Raw genomic sequence first — 24,088 nt, forward strand, 5'->3', positions numbered from 1 at the left:
AAGCTAACCTCTCTTAACCGTAACTCACACTTCTTGAACTTAGCATATAATTGCTTGTCCCGTAAAATTTGCAAGCACTAACCGCGGTGTTCAAAGATGTTCGGTCTCATTTCTTGAATAGACCAAGATGTCATCAATGAACACGACTACTGAATCGATCCAAATATGGTCTAAAGATCCGATTCATTAAATCCATAAATACCGTAGGGCATTAGTGAGCCCAAACGGCATCACTAGGAACTCATAGTGACCATATCTCGCTCAAGGCGGTCTTGGGCACGTCCGAATCTCGGATTCGCAATTGATAGTAGCCCGATCTCAAATCTATTTTCGAGAACACCGAGGCTCCTTCAGCTTGATCGAACAAGTCGTCAATACGTGGCAACGGATATTTGTTCTTTATCGTCGCTTTATTGTCGACGATAGTCGATGCACGTACCGTATGGTTCCATCCTTCTTTTCACGAACAACACCGGCGCACCCTAAGGCGAAAAACTCGAGGCGAGCAAAACCTCTATCCACCAATTCTTGCAACCGAGCTTCCAACTCCTTTAATTCCGTTGGTGCCATACGATCACGGAGCTATCGAATTGGAGTGGTACCGGTACCAATTCGATGCCAAATTCTATTTCCGAACAGTGGTAAACCCGCAATTCTTCAGGAAAACATCCGGTATTCACAAACCACGCGCAGATTCGGGTTTCTTTTACGATTCCTTGTCATCGAAAGCACGACGCTGTGTACGCTTCGCACTCTTTTCTTACATACTTTCGGGCCAACATTGCGATATTATACCGGCAACCCTTTAAGTCCGTAGACTTAACCCGAATTATCTCGTTATTCGCAAGACCTCAAATCGATAGTCTTGCTTTTGCAATTTACGACCGCATCGTGCATGGTCAACCCATCCAAACCAAGAATAACGTTGAATTCATCGAACGGCAAAAGCATCAAGTCCGCCGGAAACAAGAACCTCGGAACACTAGGAGACTTTTCTTGCACACTTTGTTGACAAGCACGTAATGACCCAAGGGTTTGACACCGAATTACAAACTCGAGAGACTCAATAGGCAAAGTCTTATGGATGCTAAGGTTTCACATATATAAGATTGAGTAGAACCAGGTCAATCAACGAATCACTTTAGTATTGAAAAGGGTGAAAGCACCGTAATGACATCCGAGAGGCAGATCCTCGGCGTCTGCAGATGGCATAAGTCCTCGCAGGAGCACGAGCCTCGGATCGATGGTAGCATCTCTAGATCCTCCCCGACCGCCACCGACATTGCCCATATTTCTAGGTGGCCTACCTCGAGCAAATGGTAGCACCCGAGTTTCCACTCGACTCACATTCTGCTCAAGCTTCTCGGGCAATCCTTCCTAAAGTGGTCGGCCGATCCACACTTATAGCAGGAGTGATCACGAAACCAACAGCTCCCGAATGCCATTTGCCACAATGTTGACACTCCGCCCTCTCTCGCGATCATTTCCACCATGGCGATCAAGTGACTCGTGTGGTCACAGGGGTCGATCGCGTCCTCGTCTAAAAAGCCCAAAGCGCCTCTAGACCGGTTCACATCATCTCGAAATCTCTTGATTGCTGTTGAAGAGACTTTCCGAGGACCTCTTCGAATTCTCCAGGTTCCACATCACTTTTTGTTTCTCCTTTCTAAGCTCTTCGACTTTACAAGCTCGCTCAACAAGTACTACGATCTCTCGTATTTCGAGAATGCCAACGAACATCCTTATATCATCATTCAGCCCATCCTCGAAGCATTTACACATAATAGCTTCGGACGAAATGCATTCTCGCGTGTATCGGCTAAGCCTCACAAATTTTCGTTCATAGTCGATGAACCGACATAGAACCTTGCTTAAGATCAAGAAATTCCCAAGTCACTTGCTCTCTAGGTACCACGAAGTCGAGTACTCCACCAATAGTAGGTGGAATCACGTAGCAAGGAGATGGTACACTTTAAGCATTCATCGGTGTACAAGATAGCTCATCGAGCATCCGGATAGTGTTGTCCAACCGAAATTCAGCTCGTTCGGCATCATCATCATCTGTAGCTTTAAATTCAGTGGCCCCATGTTTTCGAATCCTATCGACTGGGGGCTTACTTGACCTTATTTGGTCAGTTACCGGAGGTATTGTAGGTGTGGGGGTTGCATTTGTCGGGAATGGAGGTCGTGGGACAGCCGTGTTAGTTCGAATGTATTGATTAAACCATTCGTTCATCACACTATAAAAGGCTTGCCTAGCCTCATCATTCGGATTGCTGGCCATAGGTTGAGAGTCCACCGCGCTGTCCCTTGTGCGGAGCAGCGCCACACTCTCCACATCATCAGCTATTGCTCGGTTGGGATCGGGACCCATTGCTATAAACAAACTCAAAGTCAAATTGTCAGAAATCACCACACTATCGATTCATCATTTAATGGCATGTATAGCTAGACCCCAAACACCTCACGGTAGTCCTAGAATCGACTAAACCGTGGCTCGATACCATAAAATTGTAACACCCCGAACCCGAGACCATTGCGGTGTCGGACACGAGGGGTTAACAAGCCAAGTTCACATGGTTTGCCCACCAATTTGACATTTCCAGTCAGGCTGGAAGACTGCATCACCGTCGCCTTTAAAATCATATCTCGAGTTTCAAAACTCGGAAACTGGTTTCGTAAATTTTCCTGAATTTAGACTCATATATCCATCCATGGATTTATTTCTAGAATTTTGGATGGGCCAATTGGTACAGTTTATTAGTTAAAGTCACCCATGTTACAGGGATCGACTGCTCTGACCTTCGCGCGGTATAACTTGAATATCTCTCTGTACAGGGCTTTAATGCTGGTGTCGTTTGTTTCTAATGAAACTAGACTCAAAATGGAATCTGTACATATAAGGTATGTCGCCTAATTCTTTCTGGATAATTTATAGTAAATTTTAAAGTTGCGACAGGGAACCCAGAAACCGTTCTGGCCCTGTCTCACAATAGCATTAATATCTCTTAACATGTAACTCCTATGACCATTTCGTTTCTTCCATATGAAAATAGACTCATCAAGGTTCATTTACATAGCTTATTCACTATTTAATTCCATTTCTACGAATTTTGGTGATTTTTCACATTCACGTCACTGCAGCTGGCAGCATCTGTTTTAAGGTAGGTCTTACCTATTTGGTAGTCTCCATGAACCAACTAGTCTTTGCCATACATAGGTTCATATATGATCATTTTAACCATGCCAATGGCTGATCATATGACCAACATTCCCATTTCCAAGCCATAGCCACATCATGACACCAAATATATACATACAAACCACAATTAGTCTAAGTTCATGTTCCCTTTTCGAGCCATTTTCGCATGGCCGTACATACTTACATCACCACATATTTAACAAACAAGGGTAGTCCTATACATGCCATTTCAAGTTCAACCAAGAATTTATACCAAAATGGGGCTTGATAGTGTGGATGACTTCGACTTCAACGATCCCGAATCCGATTGCTATCGAGCGAAATCTAGAAAACTGAGAGCCAAAGCAGCGGAGTAAGCATTTTTATGCTTAGTAAGTCTCAAGGAATATAATCAACTCTAATTACAGCAATACATTCACATAGTTAAATGCATCATTTCATTAATGCGCATTCACATAATCATACTTACTTTACCATCCCAACTCTTATGTTCATACACAAATAACGGCTTCATTAAGGCCGATAACTCGCTCCATCATAGGAGCGGATATTCATACGCTCTTACTCCTAGCGCGTAAAGCACACACCGCACTTACCTTATCATTGGGAAATTTCACAAGTGCATTAGCTGAAGTTTTCCAGCAAGCTCATAATTTTCAAATCACATACCTTCGAGTTTATCCGGATGTCGGTACTCGCTCAATCGCCTTGGGACATAGCCCGGTTATGGTAACCCGCACCAAGGCCAACGGACTTTACCCGGATATCACGATTTGCACAAATGCCTTGGTCTTAGCCCGGATTTAACAACTTGCACGAATGCCTTGGTCTTAGCCCGGATTTAACAACTTGCACGAATGCCTTGGTCTTAGCCCGGATATAGCTACTAGCACAATTGCCTTGGTCTTAACCGGATATAAATTTCAGCATAATTGTATTCGGGCTTAGCCCTTGATATCATTCAATTTCTCATGCACACATACATCAATAATCATTGGACATACATATTTCATTTTCGTTACTAAGGCTCAAACACAATTATAATCATTAGCATATTCACCTTCGGGACTTAGCCGGGTGGAATTCAAATACTCATACACACATAATCAATAATCATACACAACCATATTTCATCTCACATAATTCAAGTAAGGTCACTTCTTGAGGACTTACCTCGGATGTTGTCGAACGGCTTTTTCGGCTATTCGATCACCTTTTCCTTCCCTTGTCCAATTGTGGCCCTCTTAGCTCTTGAGCTAATTCAAACAAATTCAATTTATTAAAACCTCATTGTGCTTGCTTATGGCGAATATGACAAGGATTTTAAATGGTCATATGGCCACTCTTTAGCTTGAATACACAATGGTCATGCACATTTTATACTACATCAAGCAATTCAATACAATTTATTTGAGCATCAAGGAAATGCTAAGGCCTTCAATAGGCTACCCAAGGCCGAATATTCATGTACATGTTGAGGCCAATTATGCACTTAATACCTCACAAAAACAGCATGCATTTTACTAGTTAATGCTTTGCATATTGTGGCTCAAAACTTATAATATAGCATCAAGCACTTATATGTGTGCTAGGTCAATTGTGCTTGAAATTTCACAATTATTCTTCAACATCTTCTTCTTTAAACCAACTTATTCATCACTTACTTCATAGCCAAAACATCATGTGCAAACATATATATACAATATGAGCATGGTCGAATTTTCAAGGTGTCCATAGCCATCCAAAATACAAATTTTAACTAACATGCAAGAAGCATGAACCATGCTCATGAATGGCCGAATATGACAATCATGCTCCTTTTCAACTTCAATCATGATAAATCAAAAGAAGGCTCAAAATCTTGCTCAAGAGTAGACAATCCATCATTGCATGCATCATCATCAAGCTTCACACTTAGCATGCAATGGCTTTATCACCATAACAACTTTGGCCAAATACCATTTCCATGGCTTAACAAAGATTTGAGCCATGGCTAACATGCACATCAAGTTAGCAACCAAAACATGCATGAAACTCCTAACACAACCTCATACATACCTTAATCTTGATGCAAACTTGGCCAAATCTCCTTCTAGATCTCTTCCAAACCAAGCATGAAGCAAAATCCTCCTTCTTCCTTAGTTTTGGCTCAAAGAAAGGATGAACAAAATTTTTTCTTTCCTTCTCTACAACTCACGGCAATGGGGGGATTACCACACTCACACACATTTTTTTCATTTTTTATCACCCATACACCTTTGTTTATTATTTCACCCTAATGCACCAACAAAACATGTTTCATGACATGTTTAGCCCATCCTCCCTTGTCATGGCCGGCCACCACCTATAAAGGGGGAATTTGACATGCAAGTCCATTATTTTGCATGCATGCTTTAATTAGTCATCACACATTTCCTATCATACTTTCAAAGTTCATTACTAAGTCCTTTCTTGTGGAATTCACCCTTATAACACTAAATCAATCATCATAAAATGTCATACATGAGCACACACATATTATAGGCATCAAAATAAATTTTAATTATTTTTATGCCTCGGTTTTGTGGTCCCGAGACCACCTTCCGACTAGGGTCAATTTTGGGTCATCACATGAACACGACTACTTAACCGATCCAAATATGGTCCAAGATCCGGTTCATCAAATCCATAAATACCGCAGGGCATTAGTAAGCCCAAACGGCATCACTAGGAACTCGAGTGACCATATCTCGCTCAAGGCGCGGTCTTGGGTACGCTCAATCTTGAATTCATGAATCGATAATAGCCCGATCTCAAATCTATTTTCGAGAACACCGAGGCTCCCTTTAGTTGATCGAACCAATCGTCGATACGCTGATAACGGATATTTGTTCTTTATCGTCGCTTTATTAAGTCGACGATAGTCGATGCAACCTCATGGTTCCATCCTTCTTTTCAAACAACAACACCGCGCTCCCCAAGGTGAAAAACTCGGACGAGCAAAACCTCTATCCACCAATTCTTGCAAGCTCGCGCTTTCAACTCCTTTAATTCCGTTGGTGCCATACGACACGGAGCTATCAAAATTGAGTGGTACCGGTACCAATTCGATGCCAAACTCTATTTCCGAACAGGTGATAAACCCGCAATTCTTGTGGAAAACATCCGGTATTCACAAACCATCGCACAAATTCGGGTTTCTTTTCGACTCCTTGTCATCGAGCACATACGCAAGGTACGCCGCACCCTTTTCTTACGTATTTCGAGCCAACATTGCGATGATATTACCGGTGGCAACCCTTTAAGTCCGTAGACTCAACCCAAATTATCTCGTTATTCGTGTACCTCAGATCAATAGTCTTGCTTTTGCAATTTACAACCGCATCGTGCATCGTCAACCAATCCAAACCAAGAATAACGTCGAATTAGTCGAATGGCAAAAGCATCAAGTCCGGGAAAACAAGAACCTCAAAATACTAGGGGACTTTTCTTACACGCTTTGTTGATGAGCACGTAATGACCCAAGGGTTTGACACCGAATTACAAACTCGAGAGACTCAATAGGCAAAGTCTTCTTTGGATGCTAAGGTTTTGCATATATAAGAATGAGTAAAACCGGGGTCAATCAAGCAATCACATTAGTATCGAAAAGAGTGAATGTACCAGTAATGACATCCGGTAAGGCGGCATCCTCGGCGTCTTGGCCAGATGGCATAGGTCCTAGCGGAGCACGAGCCTCGGTCTTGTTGTAGCATCTCTCGCCCCTCTCGACCGCCACTAGTATTGCCCGTATTTGGATGGCCTACTTGACGGTGGTAGCACCGGGTTTCCACTCGACTTACGTTTTGTTCAAGCTACCTCGGGCAATCCTTGATAAAGTGGTCGGCCGATCCACACTTATAGCAGGAGCGATCACGGAACCTACAGCTCCCCGAATGCCATTTGCCACAATGCTGACACTCCGTTCTCTCTCGACGATCATTTCCACCACTGGCGATCGAAGTGACTCGTGTGGTCACAGGGGGTCGATCGCGATTTCGTCTAGAAAAGCCCGAAGCGCCTCTAGACCGGCTCACATCATCTCGAAATCTCTTCGATGCCTGTTGAAGAGACTTTCCCGAGGACCTTTTTAGAAATTCTCCAGTTCCCACATCAACCTTTTGATTCTCCTTTCTAAGCTCTTCGGCTTTACAAGCTCGCTCAACAAGTACCACGAACTCTCATATTCCGAGAATGCCAACGAACATCCTTATATCCTCATTCAGTCCATCCTCGAAGCGTTTACACATAATAGCTTCGGACGAAACACATTCCCGAGCGTATCTACTGAGTCTAACAAATTTTCGCTCATAGTCAGTAACGGACATAGAGCCTTGCTTAAAATCAAGAAATTCCTTTCGTTTTTGGTCGATGAATCTCTGACTGATATACTTCTTTCGGAACTCGGTTTGGAAGAACTCCCAAGTTACTTGCTCTCTAGGCACAACCTAAGTCAGAGTACTCCACCAATAGTAGGCGGAATCGCGTAGCAAGGAGATAGTACACTTTAAACATTCATCGGGTGTACAAGATAGCTCATCGAGCACCCGGATAGTGTTGTCAAACCAAAATTCAGCTTGCTCGGCATCGTCGCTATCCGTAGCTTTGAATTCCGTAGCCCCATGTTTTGAATTCGTCGATCGGGGCTTACTTGACCTTACTTGGTCGATTCACGGAGGTATTGTAGGTCTTGGGGTTGCATTAGTCGGGAATGGAGGTTGTGGAACAGCCGTGTTAGTTCGAATGTATTGGTTGAACCAATCATTCATCACGCTATAAAAGGCTTGCCTAGCCTCATCATTCGGATTGCTGGCAATAGGTTGAGAGTCCGTCGGCGCTGTCCCTGGCGCGGGAGCAGGCGCCACACTCTCCACATCATCAGCTATTGCTCGGTTGGGATCGGGATCCATTGCTATAAACAAACACAAATTCGAATTGTCAGAAATCACCACACTATCAATTATCACTTAATGGCATGTATAGCTAGACCCAAAACATATCACGGTAGTCCTAGAATCGACTAAACCATAGCTCTGATACCAATAAAATTGTAACACCCCGAACCCGAGACCGTTGCCGGTGTCGGACACGAGGGGTAACAAGCCAAAACCACTTATGGCACCGACCAATTTGACATTCCCAGGCAAGCTGAAAAACTGCGTCGCTGTCGCCTTAAAAAGTATATCTCGAGTTTCACAACTTGGAAACTGATTCTGTAAATTTTCCCTGAATTTAGACTCATATATCCATCCATGGATTTATTTCTAGAATTTTTGGTCGGGCCAATTGGTACAGTTTATTAGTTAAAGTCACCCATGCTACAGGGGTCGACTACACTGACCTTCGCGCGTTACAACTTGAATATCTCTCTGTACAGGGTTTCAATACTGATGCCGTTTATTTATTATGAAACTAGACTCAAAAAGGAATCTTCACATATAAGGAATGACTTCTAATTCATTCTGGATAATTTATGGTAAATTTTCAAAGTCGCGACAGGGGACCCAGAAACCGTTCTGGTCCTGTCTCACGAGAACTTTAATATCTCTCAGTATACTGTTCATATGATCGTTTCGTTACTTTCATATGAAAATAGACTCGTCAAGGTTCGATCGCATAATTTATTCACTATTTAACACCATTCCTACAAATTTTGGTGATTTTTCACATCCACGTCACTGCAGCTGGCAGCATCTGTTTTTAAGGTAGGATTTACCTATATTGTAGTTTCCATGGACCAACTATAGTCTAGTCATACTTAGGTCCACATATGATCATATTTAGCCATTCCAATGGCTGATCATGTGACCAACTCTCTCATTCCAAACCATAATCACATCATGAAACCAAATATAATTACAAACCACATATGGTCAAATTCCATACTCCACTTTTACGAACCATTTTCGCATGGCCGCACACATATACATCACAAAGTACTTAAAACAACCGAGGGTAGTCCTATACATGCCATATCCAAAACTCAACTAAAGGAGTACCAAAAAGGGCTTTGATAGTGTGGTTGACTTCAACTTCTATGATTCCGAATCCGATCGCTAACGAGCAAAATCTATAAACAGAGAAACAAAGAAAGCGGAGTAAGCAATTTATGCTTAGTAAGTTTGAGCCATAATATACACACAACCAAGCATAGCATTCAAGTAGCTAAACAATAATTCATATGCACAATTTCTCAAAGACATGCTTACTTCACAATCCCAACTCTTATATTCATACACTAATAACGGCTTAGTCAAGGTCGATAACTCATTTATCATCGGAGCGAATACACATACACTTACTCATAGTGTGCAAAGCACACACGAAACGTACCTTGTTGTTGGGAATTTCACAAGTGTATTAACTGAAAATTTTACAGCAAGTTCAAAGTTCTCGAATCACATACCTTCGGAGTTTATCCGGATATAGCTACTGTTCAAACGCCGGGACATAGCCGGTTATGGTAACCCGCACAAATGCCTTCGGGACTTAACCCGGATATCACAACTCGCACAATTGCCTTTGGGCTTAGCCGGATATCATAACTCGCACATTACCTTGGGCTTAGCCGGATGTCTAATTGCACAATTGCCTTGGGCTTAGCCCGATATCACTCGAACATTTATACACATCTTTGTTTCAACTTCATAACACAACTTTTATGCACAATTCACTTAGCAAAATATCATTTCGGCTCAATGGCCACATACAAAGGCACAATTTCGATTGCTTATTACTTCATTCAATCGAATCAAAATCTAAGTTTCGATACTCGAAAACTTACCTCGGACGTGGTCGAACGATTTCGATGGCTATTCGACGACTTTTTCCTTCCCCTTATCGGATTTAGCTCCTCTTTGCTCTTGAGCTTAATTTAACAAATAAATTGGTTTTATCATTTGAGCATCGAAAGGGGAATTCAAGATACCTAGCCAATATATATACTCATTAGGCATCAAAGTCGCATATGTACGAAATCACGAATCGAACTCAACACATTAGTTAATATTCCTCTTAGCCGAATTTTCTAAGCCAAGAATAGGCATCAATATGCTTGCCTCTAACCGAATGCATGCACACCAATTTCCCCTCATGTGGCCGAATATGCATGTCCATGTTGAGGCCAATTATGCACTTAATACCACACAAAAACAGCATGCATTTTACTAACTAACGCATTACATATTGTAGCTCAATACACATCTCTCATGTACTTCATAACCGAAACATCATCACAAGCAAATATATATCTTGAAATAGTATATATGTCATGCCAATACATCATGTGCAAACATGTATACACATATAGGTGCAAGGCCGAATCTCAAGGGGTTCATACCCATCCAAACACAATTTTTTTTTTTACCAATCAAGTAACAAGCATAAATCATGCTCATGAATGCACCATGGCCGAATACATCACAACCATACCCTTTCAACTTCGGTCATGGTTAAGCAAAGAATTCAATGTCCTACTCAAGAACACTAAAAAGAAATTTCAAGAGTAGTCAATCCATCATTGCATGCATCATCAACAAGCTTCACATTTAGCATGCAATGGCTTTAACACAATATCAACCTTGGCCAAATACCATTTTTCATGGCATAGCAAGGATTTGAACCATGGCTAACATGCACATCAAGTTAGCAACCAAAACAAGCATGAATCTCATGACACAACCTCAACAGACCTTAATCTTGATGCAAGTATAGCCAAATCTCCTTCTAGATCTCTTCTAAACCAAAAAATGGAGCAAAAATCCCTCCTTCTTCCTTAGTTTTGGCTCAAAGAAAGGATGAACAAATTTTTCTTTCTTCCTTTACAACTCACGGCAATGGGGAGATACCACACTCACACACATTTTTTTTTCATTCTTTTCTTACCCATGCTTATTTGTTTATTATTTCTCCCTAATGCCCAACAAAACATGTTTCATGACATGTTTAGCCCATATTTCTTTGTCATGGCGCCACCACCTATAAAAGGGAATTTGACATGCAAGTCCATTGTTTTGCATGCATGCTTTAATTAGTCATCACACATTTCCCTTCATACTTTCAAAGTTCACTACTAAGTCCTTTCTAGTGAAATTCACCTTTATAACACTAAATCAATCATCAAAATGTCACACACAAATTAACACATATCATAGGCATCAAAATAAATTTTAAATTATTTTTATGCCTCGGTTTTGTGGTCCCGAAACCACATTACGACTAGGGTCAATTTTGGGTGTCACAACTCTCCCCACTTAAGAAATTTTCGTCCCGAAAATCTTACGTAAATAGGCTTGGGTATCACTCTTTCATAGCGTTCTCGGTTTCCCAAGTAGCTTCTTCTATCCGTGTTTGAGCCATAACACTTTCACTAGCGGAACCCGCTTGTTTCATAACTCTTTCACTTTACGTGGTAGGATACGAATCGGTTTTTCCTCATAACTCATATTGGCTTGTATTTCAACCTCTGATGGACTAATCACGTGCGATGGATCAGATCTATAGCGTCGAAGCATCGAAACATGAAAGACATCATGAATCTTTTCAAGTTCAGGGGGCAAAATCAAACGATATGCAAGCTGGACCGACTCGCTTCGGATATCTCATATGGCCCAATGAACCTCGGGCTCAACTTGCCCTTACGGCCGTCGAGTATCTTTTTCACTGGCGAAACCTTGAGAAACACTTTATCCCCACGATGCTCGATGTCTTTTCATTTCAGATCCGCGTCGACTTACGACGGTCGGAGGCTATCTTGAGACTTTCACGGATTACTTTCACTTTCATTCGGCATCTCGATCAAATCCACCCCAAAATTTTGCTTTCACCGAGCTCGGTCCAAAACAATGGTGTACGGCATTTACGATCGTACAAAGCCTCGTAGGGTGCCATCTTAATACTTGATTGAAGACTATTGTTGTAAGCGAATTCAATCAAAGGCAAATACCGTTCCCATGAACCACTGAACTCGAGGATGCAACATCTCAACATATCCTCAAGTATTTGAATTATCCGCACGAATTGTCCATCGGTTTGGGGGTGAAAGGCGGTGCTGAAATGCAACTTGGTACCCAAAGCTTCTTGCAACTTCTTCCAAAATCGCGAGGTAAATCTCGGATCTCTATCCCAAACCACGATGGAAATAGGCACCCGTGTAATCTCACAATCGAGAAGCGTACAATTGGCTAGTTTGACCATTGAAAATCCATACGTACGGGGACAAAGTGAGCTGACTTAGTCAATCTATCTACCACGACCCAAACCGCATCCTTCTTACTCGCTGACAATGGCAGTCCGGATACAAAGTCCATTGTGACTCGATCCCATTTCCACTCGGGTATCGTGATCGGCTGAAGTAATCCTGAAGGCACTTGATGTTCCGCTTTCACTTGTTGACATATTAAACATCTCGAAACAAAGTCAGAGATGTCTCGTTTCATACCATGCCACCAAAACCGACGTTTCAAATCGTTGTACATCTTCGTACTCCCCGGGTGGATTGCCATTCGGCTACAATGGGCTTCGTTCAGAATTATCGAAATAAGTTCCGAATTCTTTGGAACACACAGTCGACTTTTGAACCTCAAACAACCGTCATCATCGATTTGAAACTCCGAGTCCTTGTTAAAACACACTCGGCCCGTTTTGCGACCAACTCGTCGTCGACTTTTCGAGCTTCATGAATTTGATGTATCAATAATGGTTTGGCTTTCAATTCAGCTACTAACACATTGTCGGATCGAGCAGACAAGTGCACATTCATCGTCAGAAGCGAATAATGATTTACGACTTAAGGCATCCGCAACCACATTCGCCTTTCGGGTGATAGTCAATGACCAGCTCATAATCCTTTAACAACTCGAACCGAGCGTCTTTGTCGCAGATTTAAGTCTCTTTGAGTCATCAAATATTTGAGACTTTTGTGATCCGAATACACATGGAACTTCTCACCAAATAAGTAATGTCGCCATATCTTTAAGGCGAATACGATGGCGACCAATTCGAGATCATAGGTCGGATAATTTTTCTCATGTGGCTTTAATTGTCTCGGCGCGATAGGCCACAACTCGACCTTCTTGCATCAATACGCAACCTAACCCAAGTAGGGAGGCGTCACTATAGATGACAAACTCTTTGCCAAATTCGGGTTGCACTAGAATTGGGGCTTGATCAAATAAGTTTTCATTGATCGAAACTTTTCGACATTTCTCCGTCCATTCGAACTTAACATCCTTTTGGAGTAAGCCGTCATTGGCGTGGCTATCGTTGAGAAACCTTTTTCAAATCATCGGTAATAACAAGCAAGCCCCAAAAGCTCAGAACCTCGGTAATATTTCGGAGGCTTCCAATTAAGTATGGCTGAAATTTTGTTCTGTCGACTCGAATACCCGATGCGAGATACCACATGACCCAAGAAGCTAACCTCTCTTAACCGAACTCACACTTCTTGAACTTAGCATATAATTGCTTATCCGTAAAATTTGCAGCACTAACCTCGGTGTTCAGCATGTTCGGTCTCATTTCTTGAATAGACCAAGATGTCATCAATGAACACGACTACGAACCGATCCAAATATGGTCCGAAGATCCGGTTCATCAAATCCATAAATACCGCAGGGCATTAGTAAGTCCAAACGGCATCACTAGGAACTCGTAGTGACCATATCTCGATTCAAGGCGGTCTTGAGTGCGTTCGAATCTTGAATTCTGGCGATAATAGCCCGATCTCAAATCTATTTTCGAGAACACCGAGGCTCCCTTTAGTTGATCGAACCAATCGTCGATCTGTGATAGCGGATATTTGTTCTTTATCGTCGCTTTATTAAGTCGACGATAGTCGATGCTGACCTCATGGTTCCATCCTTCTTTTCACAAACAACACGGCGCTCCCCAAGGTGAAAAACTCGGACGAGCAAAACCTCTATCCACCAATTCTTGCAACTGCGCTTTCAACTCCTTTAATTCCGTTGGTGCCATACGATACGGAGCTATCAAAATTGGAGTGGTACCAGGTACCAATTCGATGCCAAACTCTATTTCCCGAACAGGTGATAAACCCGGCAATTCTTCAGGGAAAACATCCGGGTATTCACAAACCACTGGCACAAATTCGGGTTTCTTTTCTGACTCCTTGTCATCGAGCACATACGCAAGGTACGCCGCACCCTTTTCTTACGTATTTACGAGCCAACATTGCGATATCACGGTGGCAACCCTTTAAGTCCGTAGACTCAACCCGAATTATCTCGTTATTCGTGTACCTCGAGATCAATAGTCTTGCTTTAGCAATTTACAACCGCATCGTGCATCGTCAACCAATCCAAACCAAGAATAACGTCAAATTAGTCGAATGGCAAAAGCATCAAGTCCATGGGAAAACAAGAACCTCAAAATACTAGGGGACTTTTCTTACACGCTTTGTTGATGAGCACGTAATGACCCAAGGGTTTGACACCGAATTACAAACTCAGTAGACTCAATAGGCAAAGTCTTACTGGATGCTAAGGTTTTGCATATATAAGAATGAGTAAAACCAGGGTCAATCGAAGCAATCACATTAGTATCGAAAAGAGTGAATGTACCGGTAATGACATCTGGTAAGGCAGCATCCTCGCGTCTTGGTATGGCATAGGTCCTAAGCGGAGCACGAGCCTCGGGTCTTGTTGTAGCATCTCTCGCCCCTCTCGATTGCCACTAGTATTGCCGTATTTGGATGGCCTACTTCAGCGATGGTAGCACCGGGTTTCCACTCGACTTACGTTTTGTTCAAGCTACCTCGGGCAATCCTTGATAAAGTGGTCGGCCGATCCACACTTATAACGAGGGCGATCACGGAACCTCAGCTCCCGAATGCCATTTGCCACAATGTCGACACTCCGTTCTCTCTCGACGATCATTTCCACCATGGCGATCAAGTGACTCGTGTGGTCACAGGGGTCGATCGCGATTTCGTCTAGAAAAGCCCGGCGCCTCTAGACCGGCTCACATCATCTCGAAATCTCTTGATGCTGTTGAAGAGACTTTCCGAGGACCTTTAGAAATTCTCCGGTTCCCACATCAACCTTTTGATTCTCCTTTCTAAGCTCTTCGGCTTTACAAGCTCGCTCAACAAGTACCACGAACTCTCATATTTCGAGAATGCCAACGAACATCCTTATATCCTCATTCAGTCCATCCTTGAAGCGTTTACACATAATAGCTTCGGACGAAACACATTCCCGAGTGTATCTACTGAGTCTAACAAATTTTCGCTCATAGTCGATGCGGACATAGAGCCTTGCTTAAAATCAAGAAATTCCTTTCGTTTTTGGTCGATGAATCTCTGACTGATATACTTCTTTCGAAACTCGGTTTGGAAGAACTCTCAAGTTACTTGCTCTCTAGGCACAACCTAAGTCAGAGTACTCCACCAATAGTAGGCGGAATCGCGTAGCAAGGAGATAGTACACTTTAAACATTCATCGGGTGTACAAGATAGCTCATCGAGCACTGGATAGTGTTGTCAAACCAAAATTCAGCTTGCTCGGCATCGTCGCTATCCGTAGCTTTGAATTCCGTAGCCCCATGTTTTGAATTCTGTCATTGGGGCTTACTTGACCTTACTTGGTCGATTCACGGAGGTATTGTAGGTCTTGGGGTTGCATTAGTCGGGAATGGAGGTTGTGGAACAGTAGTGTTAGTTCGAATGTATTGGTTGAACCAATCATTCATCACGCTATAAAAGGCTTGCCTAGCCTCATCATTCGGATTCTTGGCAATAGGTTGAGAGTCCATGGCGCTGTCCCCTTGCGCGGGAGCAGCGCCACACTCTCCACATCATCAGCTATTGCTCGGTTGGGATCGGGATCCATTGCTATAAACAAACACAAATTCGAATTGTCAGAAATCACCACACTATCAATTATCACTTAATGGCATGTATAGCTAGACCCAAAACATATCACGGTAGTCTTAGAATCGACTAAACCGTAGCTCGATACCAATAAAATTGTAACACCCGAACCCGAGACCGTTGCGATTGTCGGACACGAGGTAACAAGCCAAAACCACTTATGGCACCGACCAATTTGACATTCCCAGGCAAGCTGGAAAACTGCGTCGCTGTCGCCTTAAAAAGCATATCTCGAGTTTCACAACTCAGAAACTGATTCCGTAAATTTTCCCTGAATTTAGACTCATATATCCATCCATGGATTTATTTCTAGAACTTTTGGTCGGGCCAATTGGTACAGTTTATTAGTTAAAGTCACCCATGTTACAGGGGTCGACTACACTGACCTTTGCGCGTTACAACTTGAATATCTCTCTGTACAGGGTTTCAATACTGATGCCGTTTATTTATTATGAAACTAGACTCAAAAAGGAATCTTCACATATAATGAATGACTTCTAATTCATTCTGGATAATTTATGGTAAATTTTCAAAGTCGCGACAGGGGACCCAGAAACCGTTCTGGTCCTGTCTCACGAGAACTTTAATATCTCTCGGTATACTGTTCATATGATCGTTTCGTTACTTTCATATGAAAATAGACTCGTCAAGGTTCGATCGCATAATTTATTCACTATTTAACACCATTCCTACAAATTTTGGTGATTTTTCACATCCACGTCACTGCAGCTGGCAGCATCTGTTTTTAAGGTAGGATTTACCTATATTGTAGTTTCCATGGACCAACTATAGTCTAGTCATACTTAGGTCCACAAATGATCATATTTAGCCATTCCAATGGCTGATCATGTGACCAACTCTCTCATTCAAACCATAATCACATCATGAAACCAAATATAATTACAAACCACATATGGTCAAATTCCATACTCCACTTTTACGAACCATTTTCGCATGGCCGCACACATATACATCACAAAGTACTTAAAACAACCGAGGGTAGTCCTATACATGCCATATCCAAAACTCAACTAAAGGAGTACCAAAAGGGCTTTGATAGTGTGGTTGACTTCAACTTCTATGATTCGAATCCGATCGCTAACGAGCAAAATCTATAAGCAGAGAAACAAAGAAGCGGAGTAAGCAATTTATGCTTAGTAAGTTTCGAGCCATAATATACACACAACCAAGCATAGCATTCAAGTAGCTAAACAATAATTCATATGCACAATTTCTCAAAGACATGCTTACTTCACAATCCCAACTCTTATATTCATACACTAATAACGGCTTAGTCAAGGTCGATAACTCATTTATCATCGGAGCGAATACACACATACACTTACTCATAGTGTGCAAAGCACACACGAAACGTACCTTGTTGTTGGGAATTTCACAAGCGTATTAACTGAAAATTTTTACAGCAAGTTCAAAGTTCTCGAATCACATACCTTCGGAGTTTATCCGGATATAGCTACTCGTTCAAGCGCCTTGAGACATAGCCGGTTATTGTAACCCGCACAAATGCCTTGGGACTTAACCGGATATCACAACTCGCACAATTGCCTTGGGCTTAGCCCGGATATCATAACTTCGCACAATTACCTTGGGCTTAGCCCGATGTCTAATTGCACAATTGCCTTGGGCTTAGCCGGATATCACTCAAACATTTATACACATCTTTGTTTCAACTTCATAACACAACTTTTATGCACAATTCACTTAGCAAAATATCATTTCGGCTCAATGGCCACATACAAAGGCACAATTTCGATTGCTTATTACTTCATTCAATCGAATCAAAATCTAAGTTTCGATACTCGAAAACTTACCTCGGACGTGGTCGAACGATTTCGATGGCTATTCGACGACTTTTTCCTTCCCCTTATCGGATTTAGCTCCTCTTTGCTCTTGAGCTTAATTTAACAAATAAATTGGTTTTATCATTTGAGCATCGAAGGAATTCAAGATACCTAGCCAATATATATACTCATTAGGCATCAAAGTCGCATATATACGAAATCACGAATCGAACTCAACACATTAGTTAATATTCCTCTTAGCGAATTTTCTAAGCCAAGAATAGGCATCAATATGCTTGCCTCTAACCGAATGCATGCACACCAATTTCCCCTCATGTGGCGAATATGCATGTCCATGTTGAGGCCAATTATGCACTTAATACCACACAAAACAGCATGCATTTTACTAACTAACGCATTACATATTGTAGCTCAATACACATCTCTCATGTACTTCATAACGAAACATCATCACAAGCAAATATATACCTTGAAATAGTATATATGTCATGCCAATACATCATGTGCAAACATGTATACACATATAGGTGCAAGGCCGAATCTCAAGGGGTTCATACCCATCCAAACACAATTTTTTTTTTTTTACCAATCAAGTAACAAGCATAAATCATGCTCATGAATGCACCATGGCGAATACATCACAACCATACCCTTTCAACTTCGGTCATGGTTAAACAAAAATTCAATGTCCTACTCAAGAACACTAAAAAGAAATTTCAAGAGTAGTCAATCCATCATTGCATGCATCATCAACAAGCTTCACATTTAGCATGCAATGGCTTTAACACAATATCAACCTTGGCCAAATACCATTTTTCATGGCATAGCAAGGATTTGAACCATGGCTAACATGCACATCAAGTTAGCAACCAAAACAAGCATGAATCTCATGACACAACCTCAACATACCTTAATCTTGATGCAAGTATAGCCAAATCTCCTTCTAGATCTCTTCTAAACCAAAAATGGAGCAAAACTCCCTCCTTCTTCCTTAGTTTTGGCTCAAAGAAAGGATGAACAAATTTTTTTCTTTCTTCCTTTACAACTCACGGCAATGGGGAGATACCACACTCACACACATTTTTTTTCATTCTTTTCTTACCCATGCTTATTTGTTTATTATTTCTCCCTAATGCCCAACAAAACATGTTTCATGACATGTTTAGCCCATATTCTTTGTCATGGCCGCCACCACCTATAAAAGGGAATTTGACATGCAAGTCCATTGTTTTGCATGCATGCTTTAATTAGTCATCACACATTTCCCTTCATACTTTCAAAGTTCACTACTAAGTCCTTTCTAGTGAAATTCGCCTTTATAACACTAAATCAATCATCAAAAATGTCACACACAAATTAACACATATCATAGGCATCAAAATAAATTTTAAATTATTTTTATGCCTCGGTTTTGTGGTCCCGAAACCACATTCTGACTAGGGTCAATTTTGGGCTGTCACAGACAAAATGTCCATGTCTTGAGAATTGGAATGGGATGAAGCCTCTGCACCATCAATAGAAGAATTATCTCGATTGGAAGTAGAAGCAGAAGTTGTAACAAGGTTAGGAGTAAGGTTCCAATACAGATACTATAAAAGTAGAAGGATGGCTCTCTTTGTTCTCTAGTAGAATGTTTGCTAAGTCACCATTTAAATTACATGCCCAGGCTTCGAAAGCATATGACACTTTAAGAATGTCCAACCATTTGAAGGAATCATCTAATTAATAACATTAGGGCTAAATTTTTGAAGACAATATTGGAATACATTTCTAACTGAAATGAGTTCTAAAAATTTGGATACGCATCCCTGATTGTAACAGCCTGATTTAAACCTTAGTCAGAATAGTGGTTTTGAGATCACAAATCTGAGTCAAAACATATTTTAATATTATTTTCTTTGCTTATGATATGTGAATTGGTATCTTTGAAAATTTCGTATGAAAATTTTATCGTTTGTGTGCTTAATTCGATAAAAGGACCTAATCGCATAAAATGTAAAAGTTGCATGTTATATGTTAAGTGTGCCTATTTGTTATTGCTTATTAAAGCAAAGGTCCTTATTTTTTAATTTGACCATGGTTAGTGGGATTGGTCATAAATGACCTTAAAATGGATGAATTTTAATGTTTTAAACAAAGGTTAAAATAGTAAATTATGTAATAATGTTGATTAAATAAAACAAAACATGAATTTAGTGTTATATTCATCATCTTTTTCAAAAATACAAAGAAAAAGAAAAGAAAACAAGCTTCCTAGGGTTCGGCTAAGGAAATTGATGATTAAGGTATGGTTTTTGATCCATTTTTGATAATTTCTATGTTTTTGTGATCGTTGCTTTGTGTTCCATTAAGTCCATGCCTCAATTTAAAAATTTGATAATAATTTTTAGATATTCCATTGTTGATAATGTGAGTTTTATGAAGTTAGATGATAGAAAATGAAAGATATGTGTTAGATTACTATGTTTTGTATTGGGTTTTTTTATGAATTTGAGTATTTTGGACTAAATTATGAAAATGAGAAATTGAGGGGCTAAAATGTGAAATAAATTAAATATGTGGGCTTGTATGAGCTGAAGGAAAATTCGGCTAGGCATGTGTGAAAGGAAATTTTGTGTATTTTGTGATTTTATGAATTAGGGACTAAAGTGTTAAAATGTGAAATGTAACAGCCTGGTTTAGACCCTAATCAGAATAGTGGTTTTGGGACCACAAATTTGAGTTAGAAAAATATTTTAATATTATTTTTCGTGCTTATAATATGTGAATTGACATGTGTGAAAGTTTCATGTAAAAATTTTATCATTTGTGTGTTAAATTTGACAAAAGGACCTAATCACAGAAAATGAAAAAGATGTGTACTATTTGTTTAAGTGCCTATTTGTTATGGCTTATTAATTATGAGGTACTTATGTTGATAGTAGACCATTGAATTTATGCCAAGGGTTAGTGGATTTTAAATGTTTATAATAAGGTTAAAATGGTGAAATGTATATTTATGTAATATTAATTAAACAAAACATGAATTTAGTGTTTTAATTCATCACCCTTGCCGAAATTACAAAGAAAAAGAAGAGAAAATAAGAGTTCTAGGTTCGACACTCATATTGGCTAATTAAGGTATGTGCTTTGGTTTGTTTTTGATAATTTTTACGTTTTTGTGATCGTTGCTTAATAATCTATCAAGCCCATGTCTCAATTTTTAAATTTAATGATGATTTTGAGTTGAACCATTGTTGATAATGTGAGTTTTATGATGTTTGATGATAGAAAATGGAAGATATGTGTTAGATTACTAAGTTTTGTATTGGGATTTTTGATTAATTTGAGTATTTTGGGCTAAATTGTGAAAATGAGAAATTAAAGGACTAAAATGTGGAATAAATGTTAAATATGGGCTGATAGGGACCACAGGAAAATTCGGCTATGTATGGGTTTGTTGAAATTATGTGTATTTTGTGATTTTGTGATTTTGTGAAATAGGGACTAAAGTGATAAAATGTGAAATTATGAGGGCTAATTTGCAAAATGCCCTAAATATGTGTGTATGGATTGAATTGAATGATTTGTTGAATAAAATGGTTAATTTTGAATACATATAGATCAGGAAAAGAGGAATTCAGATTTAGATCAAGGGAAATCGAAGCTTATCAAATAAACGGTCTGAATCGTCAATTCCAAGTACGGGGTAAGTTCGTACGTGATAAATGATGTTACAATTTAAGTTTTAATGCTTTGATAATGCATAAATTATATATATTTGATTATGTTTGAACACAATGATAAATCGATTATGTTAGGCACTAAGTGTTCGATTTAAAATAGCTTCGGCTATAAATGGCACTAAGTGTTCAAATTGGAATAGCTTCAGCTATCTGAGGCACTATGTAACAGCCCGTTTTTAGGGTTAATCAGAACAGTGATCTCAGTGCCACCAAATCCGACGAGTAGGTTTGTAAATATTATATTTAATATTTATAAGTTAATTGTGAGTTTAAAAAAGGTTTTTGATATTGTGATTTTTGTTTTATAAGCGATTTATTAAGTTCAAGTGGTATGACCCTAAGTTCAAGTGGGTTTAGAAAATGAGGTGTCGAGACCCCGTTTCTATAAACTGAGTTGTAAATATTTTTATAAATATTTATGGAGTGGCAATAAGATGGTATTACAGTTTTGTTCAAAAATTTTATCGTTTTGATAGTTAATTAAGCAAAAAGGACTAAATCGTGCAAAGCATAAAAGTTGTGTTCTATAAGTTAAAGATATTAAATGGCTATGAATTAAATAGTGGGAGTCCTTAAGTGGTAATTATTCCATAATTGTTGATAGTGGAATTCCATGGCTTGGTATAATGGAAATTATTAATGTATATTAAGGTTAAATATGGTATTTGGTAATTATAATAAAATAAAATAAAACAAAAGCCAAATTACATGCTATCGTCTTCATCAATAGCCGAATGTGAGAAAGAAAATAATGTTCTCAAAGCTTTGAAGGTTCGACCATGGTTGTTCATGCATGTAAGTCCATTTCGTCTCGGTTTTTAATAATTTTTACGTTTTCGAGATCGTTGCTTTGTGTTGTAGTTAGCCCTTACCTTCGATTTCAAAATTGTTAAAGTATTTGGATGATGCCATTGTTGAATATTTGAGTATCTTGATGTTTAATGATATAAAATAAATCTTTGATGGTAGATTATTGAGTTTTGTTAAGTGAATTTTAGCAAAAATGTCATTTTTGGACTAAATTGTGAAATATAATAAATTGTGTGGTAAAAATGTGAATAAATGAAAAATATGGGTTGATATGAGCATGTATGAAATTCGGATAGCTTGGGCTATGATGAAATTGACTAAATTTGCATTTTATGGGCTTAGCGACTACTTTGTCAAAAGGTCAAAAGTGTAGGGGTAAAATAGTAATTTTACCAAAATAATGAATAGAATATGAATTGAAATAGCTGAATTTGATTGATTAGATCAAGTTAAGCCTCGTACGAGTCTATATTGAGGAAAAAATAGAGTTTCAGACTAGTCGATCCATTTCAACGTTTTGACGATTGAGGCAAGTTTGTATGTATTAAGCATTGTTAAATTTATGCTTTTAATGCTTGATATTGTATAATTTGTCTATACGTGATTATTGTTATGAATAATGACTTATCCGCTAAAATGGCTCTTAGTGTGCGGTTTGAAATAGCTTCGGCTAAAAGTGGCACTTAGTGTTCAATTTGAGATAGCTTCGGCTATATATATATATAAATGGCACTTAGTGTGCAAAGTATTGAGGATGACACTTAGTGTGCGGAACATCCAGAATAGCACTTAGTGTGTGAGGTATCGAGTATGGTACATTGTATGCGAGACATCGAACATGCAACGGCATTATGTATATGTATGAAGGTAAGGATCGGTACAGGTATTGTAACACCCTGAATTTGGGCCTAGAAGTATTGGGCCTTGAGTGGGGGTCCGTAAGGAGGTTGTATATAGGTATTTAATTGTGCAATGAAATGAAATAATTAAATGTTTGCTTTAGTGGTTAATGGCTTTGAGAAGTGTTGGAGAAATCTTAGGTTCAAACTTGGGCTTTAGCAAAAATTTTGGTATTAAGTGAAAAAAACCTGGATGCTTGGATGAGGGCCTTTTAAATTATTGTGGTAAATAAATGACACAATGAAGCATGTAGTCTAGTGGTTGTGGTGTCATTAAGGTTGTATGGGAGCCTGGGTTCAAGTCTTGGCTCTTGCAATTTATTTTGCTTTTTTAAGGGAACCTGGACTTTGGCCTTTAGACTTTATAATTAATTAGGGATAAAATATGACACAAAAAGCCTTGTGGCTTAGTGGCAAGAGGTGTGTGGAGCATCTGAGGGGAGGCATGGGTTCGAATCCCATGGCAAGCAAGGAGCATTTATTTTACTAACAAGGGGCGGCAAGAGTTGGTGTTGAATTTAAACTCTGATGTTGGAGGGATCCCACATCGGGAAGCTAACATAAGAGTGGATGCGCAGCTGGCTTTAAATAGAGGGAACCATGAGGAGAGTAAAGGTACCTTTCTTGGCTGATCCCTTTCGGTGTATGGCATGCTCGTTTGGGTTGGGCGTTCGCTAAGAGTGCTCGGAGCATGGATTAACTCCAGTCTCCTATCAGGTGTG

This window comes from Gossypium arboreum, chromosome 13, assembly GCF_025698485.1.
Source record: "Gossypium arboreum isolate Shixiya-1 chromosome 13, ASM2569848v2, whole genome shotgun sequence".
Lineage (NCBI taxonomy): Eukaryota > Viridiplantae > Streptophyta > Magnoliopsida > Malvales > Malvaceae > Gossypium > Gossypium arboreum.